This window comes from Phalacrocorax carbo, chromosome 1, assembly GCF_963921805.1.
Source record: "Phalacrocorax carbo chromosome 1, bPhaCar2.1, whole genome shotgun sequence".
Lineage (NCBI taxonomy): Eukaryota > Metazoa > Chordata > Aves > Suliformes > Phalacrocoracidae > Phalacrocorax > Phalacrocorax carbo.
In genome coordinates, this window is record NC_087513.1 from 122,963,578 (window position 1) to 122,975,631 (window position 12,054).

Genomic DNA, 12,054 nt, shown 5'->3' on the forward strand with positions numbered 1-12,054 from the left:
GATATGGAGCAGCAGAAGGTACAGTGTGTTACATACGTTATGGGGCTGCCAGAGTAGGCTACTTAGGGATATACAAAAACAATTTAGATTGTTGATCATAATACTCTCATGCTGGTCATAACTATCTGGCTGTTATTTTATGCTTCCCCAGACTGTTTGCTGAATCTGTTTCCTGGTTTTTGTACTTGTTTATAGTTTGCAAATTGTTTGAGGCAAAGTGAATTTTGCTGATTGTTTCCACAGTACTAGTATCAAGAAGGGGATGGGAACCTCCATGATCTCCTTCGCTGAAAATAATTTAAAAATCCCTAATGGATGCAGAAAAAATTCTTCTCTAGGAAAAACAAACTCAGCTGACCTCTAGCTCAATTAACCAATATCCCTCATGATCCACGAATTTTCATGATGGATAATGGGGAATCTTTATGAAGTTCAAAAATAGCACCAAGTTCCCCCCTCCTCCTCCTCATTGCAGGGTCCTGCCAGCTATCATAAGATCGATCTGCTGCAAGCAGAACTTCCCCACTACAATGAACATAATCCTCCAGTTCACTGGTTTAAGTGAGTCTTGAAGGATTACTTTTCAGAGTAATGAGGGGTTAGATGTTTCCCAAGATAGCTAGACAGACTTCATGGATTTTTAAGATGAGCCAGTACGTAAGAAGTTACAAAGTGCTGTAGCCTTTACGTAGGTATTTTTCCCTTTTCTCACAAAAAGGCCAGGTGCTCTGAGACATCCACCTTCCTGGGAGCAAGTTTTCCATTAATTTCCCTGAGAAAGAAGTTCCTGAGGTGCAGATATTTCTCGTTTGTTTGGGGTTTTTTTCCACATACCTTCATTTTGTCTCTTTATTACAAAAAAAAAAAAATTATTTTCCTTTTTCAAACATTCCCTGTGATTGCCAGGTGTCATGGTTTAACGCCAGCCAGCAACTAAGCACCACACAGCTGGTCACTCACTTCCCCCCACCAGCATGATGGGGGGAAGAGAATCAAAAGGGTAAAAGTGAGAAAACTCATGGTTTGAGATAAAGATGGTTTAACAGATAAAGTAAAATCTTCACACACAAGCAAAGCAGAACAAGGAATTCATTCACTCCTTCCCATGGGCAGGCAGGTGCTCAGCCATCTCCAGGAAAGCAGGGCTCCATCACGCGTAACGGTTAGTTGGGAAGACAAATGCTTTCACTCCAAACGTTCCCCCTTCCTTTTTCTTCCCCCAGATTTATATGTTGAGCATGATGTCCTATGGTATGGAATATCCTTTGGTCAGCTGTATTTAGCTGTTCCAGATGTATCCCACCCCAATTTCTTGTGCGCCCCCAGCCTGTTCACTAGTGGGGTGGGGTGAGAAGCAGAAAAGGCCTTGACTCCATGATTCTGTGACTCTGTGTAAGCGCTGCCTAGCAGTAACTAAAAGGTGCCTGTATTATTCACACTGTTTCTAGCACAAATCCAAAACACAGCCCCATACTAGCGGCTATGAAGAAAATTAACTTTACCCCAGCCAAAACCAGCACACCAGAGCAACAAACATACCAAGGTAAGATCACTGTATTTGCCGGGTTCTCCTATAGTGGAGAATTGATAGCCCACATACAAGGTATAATCATGCATTGTGGTGGCCTGGCACACTGTTACCATCCCTTGCTGTTTGAACAGTAAGAGGACTCAGTCCATAACAGACTCCCAGAGATTTGCCAGAGTCCAAAATCACATGCAGGTAAGTCCTGCTTTCATGGACCCTTGTTCTCAGGGACTCCTTGGCCAGTCACTGCCTCCTATGGCACACGTCCCAGTGAGGCAGCTCATGAGTCACGGAAGTGGGAGAGTGACTGCCCGAATGCTCGGTAGCTGTATTTTCCAACACGGGAATGCCCCAATCTTGCCCCCTGCAATGCAAACAGCAGTTACTGCTCCTGGAGAAGTTGAGGACAAGCAGCCACAAAATGCAGCTCTCCCATCCCCACCTACAGTCCCCCAGTAGAAAATCTCCTGAAAGGAAGGGAGACGGTCACAGCTGAACAGCAGCAGCACCCTATTCCCCTCTTCAGGTGAAAATCGCTTTGCTCAAAGAAAACAGGCATTGGTTAAATAAACCAACACCTTTCTTGTAAAATTTTGGCCGTTTCTGTTGTCCCCCTTGCATATGACCAAAGAGTCCAGCACAGACAGTACTTTAATCAGACGCTTGAAGCAAGCTATTCTGGGGTAGGAAGAGATTTTTCTATTGTTCACAGGAAAAAAAGTGGTTAAAAGCTGATTAGCTAGTTACTTCTCCTGCAAGATCTGACCCACAGGGACAAGCATTCCTAATATCTACTTGAGATTATTAAGTACATTCTAGCCTCGCTTAAATTTGGACACATTTCTGTAGAATTTACTTTTTGAGGCATTTTGAGAAAATCTATGGGAGTACAGATGATTTCTTCCAATACACACAGGAATCTATGTTAAATTGGCTAACAAAGCTGCTTGAATTGGAAAACAAATTAATCCACCCAGCCATTTATAAAATGCCCACAAGAAACAGACAAATAAAAGCTTTTCTACATTTTACTTCTGCAAAGAAAGAATGAAACATTCTTGTCTCCAGAGAACTTCCAGTCCCCACTCCCATCCTTTGAGTTTTATCTTCCCTCCACAGATTCAGATTTTGAGGAGCAAAATTAACTGTTTTTATGAGAAGAGTTGATAATGGCAAGAGGGGATACTGTCAATCAAGGACCAAGTCCCTGGCCCCATGAGCATCCAGGACAAAATGCTCAGTGCAACCAGACAGGCTGTCCAGAGGCTGTTAGGAAAGAGTGCCCTGCATGAGGTTCCCCTGCAGTGTTGATGCTTCCAGCAGAGCAAGCATCTGAAGGTCTGATAATTGATGGCAATACAAGGCGGGGGGGGCATCTATGCTGTTGCTCATCTCAGGCAAAAATAGAAGCTTAAAAGCAGACATCTCTCTCCAGTGACTTGGACCTCTTGCTCACATGGAAGTATCCACATTTAGCAAAATGAATCCCACTCTTTCTTAAGGCTGCTTGCATTTCCTGAGTTGCACAGGAGGGAATGCTCTTTCCTTTCTCTTGCACCGCAGCTGCCCAAGAGGAGGGTGGGTGCTCAAACTTTGTTTTGTAAAAGCAGTCCCTCTGATGATGAGGGCTGGGGACAGTGCTTGCTGGGATGAAAGGAGGAAGAAGCTGTGTGTGTTCAAGTTGCGAGGTTCCAGCAGAGTCCAACAGAGACACAGAGGCTTAAGAAATTCACCGCAGGTGAAATACTAGGCTGTATTTTGTCTGCAAAAAATACCCCAGCTGTACATCACGGATGTGCCTGACAAAGGAATCCACATCTTCTATCTTTGAAGAAAGGGGCAAAAGTATATTTGATGCAACGTCCGGCTATTTGCACTTTGGAAATCCAGCTCCCAGGGAGTTATTCTTTCAGTCTGTTTTATTAGTTTCCACTGTCTCCCAAGAGTTGTGCTCCATGGTAACTCAGGAACTTGCTTAGTTGCCTTACATATTGATGTATACAAGGAAACCACAGTGCTAATACACTGTTTGAGCATCTCTAAGAGATATTTAAAATACCTAAGACATGTGCAGAGTGGAATTTATAGAGGACACAGAATAGTGCTGCCTTCCCTTAAGGTCATAGCAATTGTTTCTTGGAGAGTTCTACTAAGTCACTCCTGGCTTTGCAACAACTAAAGTAATGAGAAACTTTTTGTCCACCCTGTTAAGCAACATTCATTCTTCCTGTCCTCCAGAGATTACAATAAAAAAAATACAAGGTGATTAAAAAGGGGAAGGAAAAGAGAGGAAAAACTATTTGCCCTACAGTAATCAGCTGTGTCTAGACTTACTAGCTGGGTGCTGCTGACATAGCCCTGTAGCCCTCATTCTTTTCTCATCCACAGCACACTAAGACTCTGCTCAGCCTGCCAGGCCTGGGCTTTTTTACAAATGGCAGCAGTGCGGGACAGGTTGGTGCACGTTCATGTTTTCCCCTCACAGGCGTACCCAGACCCAGAAGCATTTCAAGTAATAGGAAACAGAAAAGCCGTAACAATTCTCACACAGACCTGAAGTCAGATCCCTGGTTCCTCTGCTTTCATCCTGGTGCCCAGTCACCAGCTGGCTAGCCCTGTACATGACATAAACTGTTCAGTCACTTTGAATCTCTGTGTGTTTCTTTCTATGATACATGATACGGTCCAGACAACAAAATGCACAAGATGCAGTTCTGGAAGTGCTGTGGGGATTCATTAGTTAATACCACAAGGACCTGGCGTGGAACATCTAAAACCTTAGTGGCATTCTGCTCCTTCTCACTGTCATTAGCTTTGAATATCCTTGGGATTACTTTTTAAAATACCCTAGGGAATATGACAGGAAAAGTAGAAAAGACTACTGAAAAAAAAAAAGGTTTTCCCACATGTTTTGGGAGAGGAAATAAAGCTGCATGTTTAAATATTTGTACTGAGCATGCAAATTTTCAATGAGCAGGAGAGGGACCAGCTTCTGCTATTTCAGCTGCAGCAAGTGACCTGCATGGTGCTAGGAGAAGATGAGATACTTATCCAAACACAATGGTAAGAAGCTAAAAACCTGTAACAACATATTCTGAGATGCTCTGGCCTGGTTAATTTTTCAAACAACAGTTCTACTTTGAAAAACCCACCTTTGAAAATTGCTAATGAGTAATCAAAGACATCAAAACACAGTGCCTGTTGTGCCAGTGAGCTTTTCTTCTACTGCCATTTGGATTTTAATGACTTTCTGATGTATATTGATGCAAAGCAACTCATACCACAACGGATCCACTTTAACTGTTGCCATTTAACATATAGGATAAGCCGTTATAGAAACACATCTCTCCAAAGCAGCTGGCAAAACAGATGAGGTGAAGTACCTAATGTCAAAACAGAGAGGATAAACACTGAAGAGCTTATCAGACCTGTGAAGACACTTCAGTTGAACATACCAACATCTGCCTTCGAGCACAAAACCCCTTCCAATAGCACTAAAGGGTCAGCAATGTGCCGGGGGAAAAAAAAAGACTGTTGCGGCTGGCTATGCTATTGAACGCGTCAGAGTAAATGCAGGATCCCAGCTCCCTCTGCTAGCAGAGGTCAGGCAAGCACAGGCATCAGTCAGTGGTTTCAGATCTGGAGGTGAAGATTTTCACTGAGTAGTTTCAGAGAGTTCCCAGCTAGTCTACACCGTCCTATGGCTCTGGCAGTCTTTCCCTCTGAAAGACACTGCTGTACAACATCAGGGTTACCTCAGGTGAGTTTTAGTTGGTGGTATGCAATTTTCTAGTTGGTATATGTTCATCTGTAATCCTATCAGCTAATTTCTGAAGTTGAAACAAAGTCAAATGCAGAAAAAGTGAAAATGGTTGTCTTCTATCTATGTTTTAAAGTCTGTATGGACCTCTGAGATGAAGCTCATTATTGTTATTGCTGTAACAATTGTTATTGTATTTTTCATTCTGAAGTACCAAAATATAAGAACTAGGAGTTCAAAATTAGTTTGATTAAAAGAAGGGAAATTCACCCAAGTATATATGATATTTAATTATACATGTATAACCATACCTACTACTACAGGAAATAAATCTACATGGTCAGGATCCAGATCCAGCCTACTTAGACAAAACTGATGAATGAAAAGGTACTTTACTTATGGAGACATCTGTTGTCTGCTACTAAGTAGGGAACTAATTTCTAATTAGATAGATCTTACAGAAAATGTTTGGCATTATTTGAAGCATCCTGCATTCTGTATCTTGTTTTATCTACCTGACTCATCAATATTTTGCTTTTGCAGCTAAGGACAGCCACGCTATGCTAAGGCAAAAATAAACAGTCATCTGATCTGTAAGTAAATAATAATACAGTAACAGTAGTGACCCATTATTTATAGTTTCAGAACAATTTTTGCTTTAAAGTTCATTAGATTAGAAAGCTTCAGCACATTTTTCTCTGCACTGCTCCATGGTTAGTTCCCCATCAGGGGAAAACATTAGGAAGTTGCAGGGTTTAGGAGGAGCTGTTTTTTCAGAACACAAAATCAGCCATTGCTAACCTTTCATACCAAAGGTTTTGCCCATTCGTAGTCCAAAATAGACAAAATTGAACAGAAGTTTTCTCACTGGCCATGGAATATTTTTTGCCATGAGCTCTGGGGAGGATTTGTTACCAAATCTCCGCACTCGGTATAACAGCATGAGAAGTTTAGGGAAAGGGTACAAGTACATCACCTGTCCTATTTCTAATTCTATCATACTTTGATGGCTGGAGATACATTACGTGTGTCTGGGGACTTATATTAATCGATTTTACATAAAAGTTCCCTGTCTCTGCCCTTGTATCTCTCTAACAGAAAGTGAAGTCCTCAGCCTCCAAAGATCATCCTGAAATTCACCTCAAGCCCATCTCCTTTTATGAACATTCCTGGCAGATGATGGCAATGAATACACTCAAGCAGTCATCTAAATTCTTCTGCTTTCCCAGGAAGGGGATTTGTTATAAATTTATTTGGTAGCCTCTACTAATTCATTCATTCTCCTTCAAATGCCAGCTACAGACTGATCCCGTATGTGCATTCATGTGAAAAACTTTCCCTTTAAGCATTGAGACGCCAAGACTTGACAGTGAAAATACTTGAACTTTTCATTTTATTTCCTAAAAAAAAATGTGGAGAACAGCACATTCCCATGGAATGTTTCTACCTTGATTAAATTATACACTTTCCACTAGGAAAAAAATCCATTAGACATTTTCCACTCTCTATTTATGGAAGCATCTGTCCACCTTCCTGAAGTTTCTCTGTAGTTCAGATGAGGGCAGTTTGCGCTTTGCACCAAACAGCTTCAAAGACCAGTTCCTGGGTCACAACTAAGGGAGCACTTAAGTTATGCTTGACTTAATTGTTAATGTATATTTAAATGCTTCTCTGGGTTGGAGTTGTTATTAGTTTAGACCACAGCTTAACATTCAAGGGGCAGTAAGTTTCAACGCAAATACCATCATGCAGAAAACAAATGCACATACTCTGGAGTGACATGTCATGTGACAGCTAATTAGGAATTTCAGCTGATGAACGGTGAGCATGTATGGACACGGGGGTAAAACTAAGGATGTTGTAGACTTTGCACTGCCTGCTTCCTGAATTTTCAGTACTTGTTTTGCTTTTATTAAACAGCCTCATTGTTTTGAACAACAATAAATTCTTGCAATTATACCTGCTTTACAGTTATCTTGTTTGGGAAGTTCTTTATGGATCACAGTCTTTTCTGAAATTACACTGTGCAAATATTATTACTTGTGAGGTGAAATTATGGTTAGTGAGTAAACCAAATATATGTGCAAATAAATAGATGACCTCCACTGAGGAAGTTATTTCTGAACACATTGGGACATATCCATTATTTTGGCCTTCTACTGGCACTGAACCATAATTTCACCACCTCAGTAACACAATGAAGAGCAAATAAGAACATCGTCCCTGGGTTTTAGTGCAGGCTGTACAGAGTAGCATCTAACTACAAGGCCACAGCATCAGACCATGGCCCTGGCAAAGACTGGAAAGTCCTATTCTTTCAAATTTATAACCACCAATGCTGAGATTTTCTTTATGATAACTTTTCTTCAGGGTTTGTTTCTCCTGTTTCAAGTGGAATATTACGGAGATACTATTTTCCACCAGTATTGGCTCAAAAGACTATGAACATCTCCTTCTACTTTCTACCTCTGTATTTTATCCTGTACCCATTCTACCTACTTTGAGATACCTAGCTGAGATGTCTACTTTAGAAAGCTCACCACTCAAGATATGTCATCTGCCATTCAAATCTCGTTGCAGTCACCGTCTCTCCCCACTAGTCACAGAGATGTGTTTTTTTCAGCCTGCAGTCTGCAGACCCAGAGACAGCTATGAAATAGTTCTTGACAGGGTTTTGAAAGGTAACCAAGAAAAACAATCCCATAGTCTGCGGGATGAAATTCACTGTAGAAGAGCTCCACCTTACACTGGCAAGTTGAAAGGAACTGTAAATCAAAAAAGGCTAAGGAAGACTCTGACCGCTCTTAGCCACTTCAGTGACTAAACCTAAGCATTTGGTCCTGGCTTTGCTGTGTAATTAGCCAATTCTGGACACTCTGAGAAGCAAGAGACTTCAGCAGTCCTTAAGCATCTTTGTAAAGATGGCCACATTTTTAAGCAGAACATGAAATATCTTCTAAGCAAACTTCTCACCAGTTAATTGCATCCGATTGTTCAGAAACATCCACGTGGTTATCATCTCATAAGCACAGTGTTTACAGGTAGTAAAAATCATGAAAACTTACATTTTGCCCTGCTGAATTCCTAAAATTACCTAATTACAAAGCTCTTTACAAAATGAAGAGGAAGAAAGCTGAGGACAACTGCAATAAACTCTAAAGTCAACATTGACAGAAACAAGGTGGCAGTTGTCAGATTAGATAAAATAACTTGTGATGGCATACCACAATGTGGCTTCATTAAAAATACAAATAAAATTTAAGCCTGGGGTTATGAAATTGACCTTAATTTGTCTTCATAATGACATCTAAAAATTTCAGAAAATGTTGGCAGAAAACGAAACTAAAGACAACACTGTAAAGATGTTCTATTTTTTGTACAACATAATCAAAATTGAAATAAGCCTGAGGTCGGAAATCAGAAATATGACCTGGATTCTAATTAATTGGGTAAAGTTAGGTAATTAGGTAAAAATTAATTCATGTTACCTTGAGCTTAAAAGAAAAAAACATATAACCAAATGGAGAAAGGCACTTTACCTGCTGTGCTCAGCTGAACTCATGTTGCTATGTGTTCAAAGCTACTTACAGTTTTTATATGAACCATGTAATTAAAGGGAAATCTTTACCTGTACATAAAAGCTAACCAAGGATCCAGTGCAATCACCGGCCTGCTCATCATTCATACTAGTCAACTTTTAGGTCATTGCCTTGCAAGCTCTGTTTTGGACTGTTTCAATCAGGTATTTCCAACCCAGATCTGGTACTAAGGGACTAGTTCTAAGCACTATAAATTCAGGCTATTAAACATAACTCAGCTGCAGTGCCCCTTTGGTTTTCTTTTACTGGGCCATACAGACATAGCCTGGGTCACTTGCTTTTACAATCTGAGCCTTGCTCCGCTGCCCTCAGTTTTCTAGTATAGCATCCATATACACTACATTTCTGCTATAGTTATTTTTTAAGGACACATCAAAGGGTTTTTTTTAAAAAGTTATCAGAACTTAAGTGTGAAGGCTTTGCTAATACAGCCACGCCAGTAAAGATCATAGAGCATAGGAATGCCATTACACTCTTAGCATGGGTATGAATTTTGAAGGTATGGTTAACGTTGCTTGGGAAAGTAGAGGAACAAGAAAGCTTAAAGAGTTTTTGTTTCATTTTGATTTGTTTTAACCAAGTTAAGCTACAATAGCAACATTCAAGTTCCACAGCATAAACAGTAGAATTTCTTCAGCTGATTTTCATCAGTTCCACCATGCCACCCTTTTCCTAACATGGTTGTGAGAGCTAAAACTTTTCTCTCTGATGCCTAGAAAGCTGGCTTCTGTCTTAGGCAAATTCTACACATCTGAACACAAAGATCATCCTAGTATAGTTTTAGATATGAGACTTCATTATTAAACATTATGAAGGTATTTTATCTCTGTCTGACAAACAAAGGATATTAGAAAAGGTAAACTGGAGTATCTGAGCTGCAGAAAGGTCTAAAATGTTCATTAGATTAAAAAAATCAACATTAATTTAACTCCTAGCCCCAAAAGATAATAGCAAATTGCTTGTGTTTGCATTTTAGCTAGATTTTTTTCCAGCTTTCTCTACAGGTTAAGATAAAAACCCTTGGAAACAGTGACTCCTAAAACAAACTGAACAAAGATTTATGTCTATTTGCAGAAATATTAGCTCTCAGTGGGTATGTCTGCATTCAATATTTTCTATATTATTACATGGTTTCACTGTTGCCAGAGTCTGTTCAGCTACTCTGAATATTTTTTTGCTTAAGGATATATTTTATTTCTGTTGATGGGAAAATCTGAGCCTTGTAACTTTCTGGGCTACAAATTCATAACTGACAGTCAGACATGAATGGAATTTCTCACTCTCTCTCTACAGCACACTCAGAAAACAGAAACATGAGGACGATATCTTAAGTATAAGCAGGGGATACTGATGTTAGTGTTGTTTCAAAAACTGCCAGGAAGAAACAATGAAATTCATAGGTATTCAACAAAGAAAGCTGAGAAAAAAGAATGAATTAATCTATTTTCAGCCAGCAAACATGACACACATTTAAAGGCCAGCAAAACCAAGCTCATGAAATAGGATTCCTCTAGATGGAACTCTTGAATTTGAAAGATGACAGTCATGTAACAAAAGCATCGAAACTTAGGAAATTGTTCTCTTCCTCCACTGATTATTCCTCCTACTGAAATACCTCCTTAGAGGGAAATGGGCTTATCTCACCTACTCAGTCCATGGCATGATGAGACACAGCACCCCTGTGCAGCAGACTTGAATTTAAAGGGCTTGAATAATGTGGTAAAATAAACAAAATTATTACTATGATAGAGGTTTTGACAGGTGCAGAGAGCTGTCTATCTGTGTAGCTCCTTTTAGGGTAGGATTAAAGCTGCTAATCAAGGACTGTAGATTGGACTCAGCTCTTGCCTTTGAACTTCCTACTAACACTTGTAAACCTGCCTGGACTAGAAATGGGAAAATTTTTTTTAATAAACTTTTAATTATTACATAAATGAAGCAATTATATAAAAATACTTAGGAAGTTAATGAGCAACAGAAAATCAAATTCAATTAAATAAAACAGAATCTTTGTAAAATATTATGAAGTACTGACACAACCATAGAAGTTGCTAAGTAATATCTTAGCAACTTTGTCAACAGCATCAGAACAGCTCTGCAATAATCTTTAAGACAAGTGTGATATCTTTTAAAACCAGTCATTCAAAATATATGGGAGAAAAAGAAAAAAATCTATATACCTACAGACCTTTGGCTTTCTAAAAACACAAAGATGCCAGCAGTAACACCTAGGCGCCACAAATATATTCAATGAGAACACAAAAGCAGATGAGGCAGAAGTGCTAAAATGGCAAAGAGCTTTGCAGGATAACACATCCCAAGGGAAGCACTTGCAAGGTAAAGTATAATAATATGAGGCAGCTGCTCCTAAAGCCTCTGCACTTGCACTGAGAAACCAGGTATCAGCTGGATGTCAGGCCCTTGAACCCTCCATCAACACTGCAGTGAAAGTAACTGCCGTAACCAACTGCACTTCAGCACGGCACATGGTGTGGAAATTCTAATAGAGATACATTAGAAAGCACAATGTGGTAACAGGTAGCGAATGTTGACTTCTGCCAGTGACTGTGCAATTTTTATTCTTTGCATTCTGAGCTTCACATCTTGACTGCTGAAAAGCACTTTTCTTGGGGCTATCTCTGAAACATACAGAGAAATCTTGTCTGGCAGAAAACATAATGTGCATGACCTACTGGTACATATAAGCATGCGCTATACTCTCTCACAGCTATCTGTTTGCTTCTGGCTGTTATTAGTTACCCTCCTAAACTCGTACTGCATATGTAATACATTTATCTTCAAAAGATCACTAGTCTCATTGAATCGCTCACAGGAGTAGCAATGCTTTGCTTCCCTATTTCTGTGAAGTCCTAGGACTGCATCTGAAGATGCCAGTAGCCAGATATCCTCCATGTACAGGCCACTCCCCTGGTGCTGCCCTTCCACTTGCGGGGTTCCAAAGAGGATCCCAGCTCCTGTAATCAATAGTCAATGAAACATACAGCTCAGATGTTACTTGCAGGAAAAAATTAAAAAATGTATGCACAAAATCTTTTAAAAGACCCCCCCTACACAACACATGCAGCAAAAGTGCCCCAGCCCCGAGGCAGCCCAAAAAACACAGTCCCTGAGAGAAATAAATTGCCACATGTAGGATTATTGCTTCA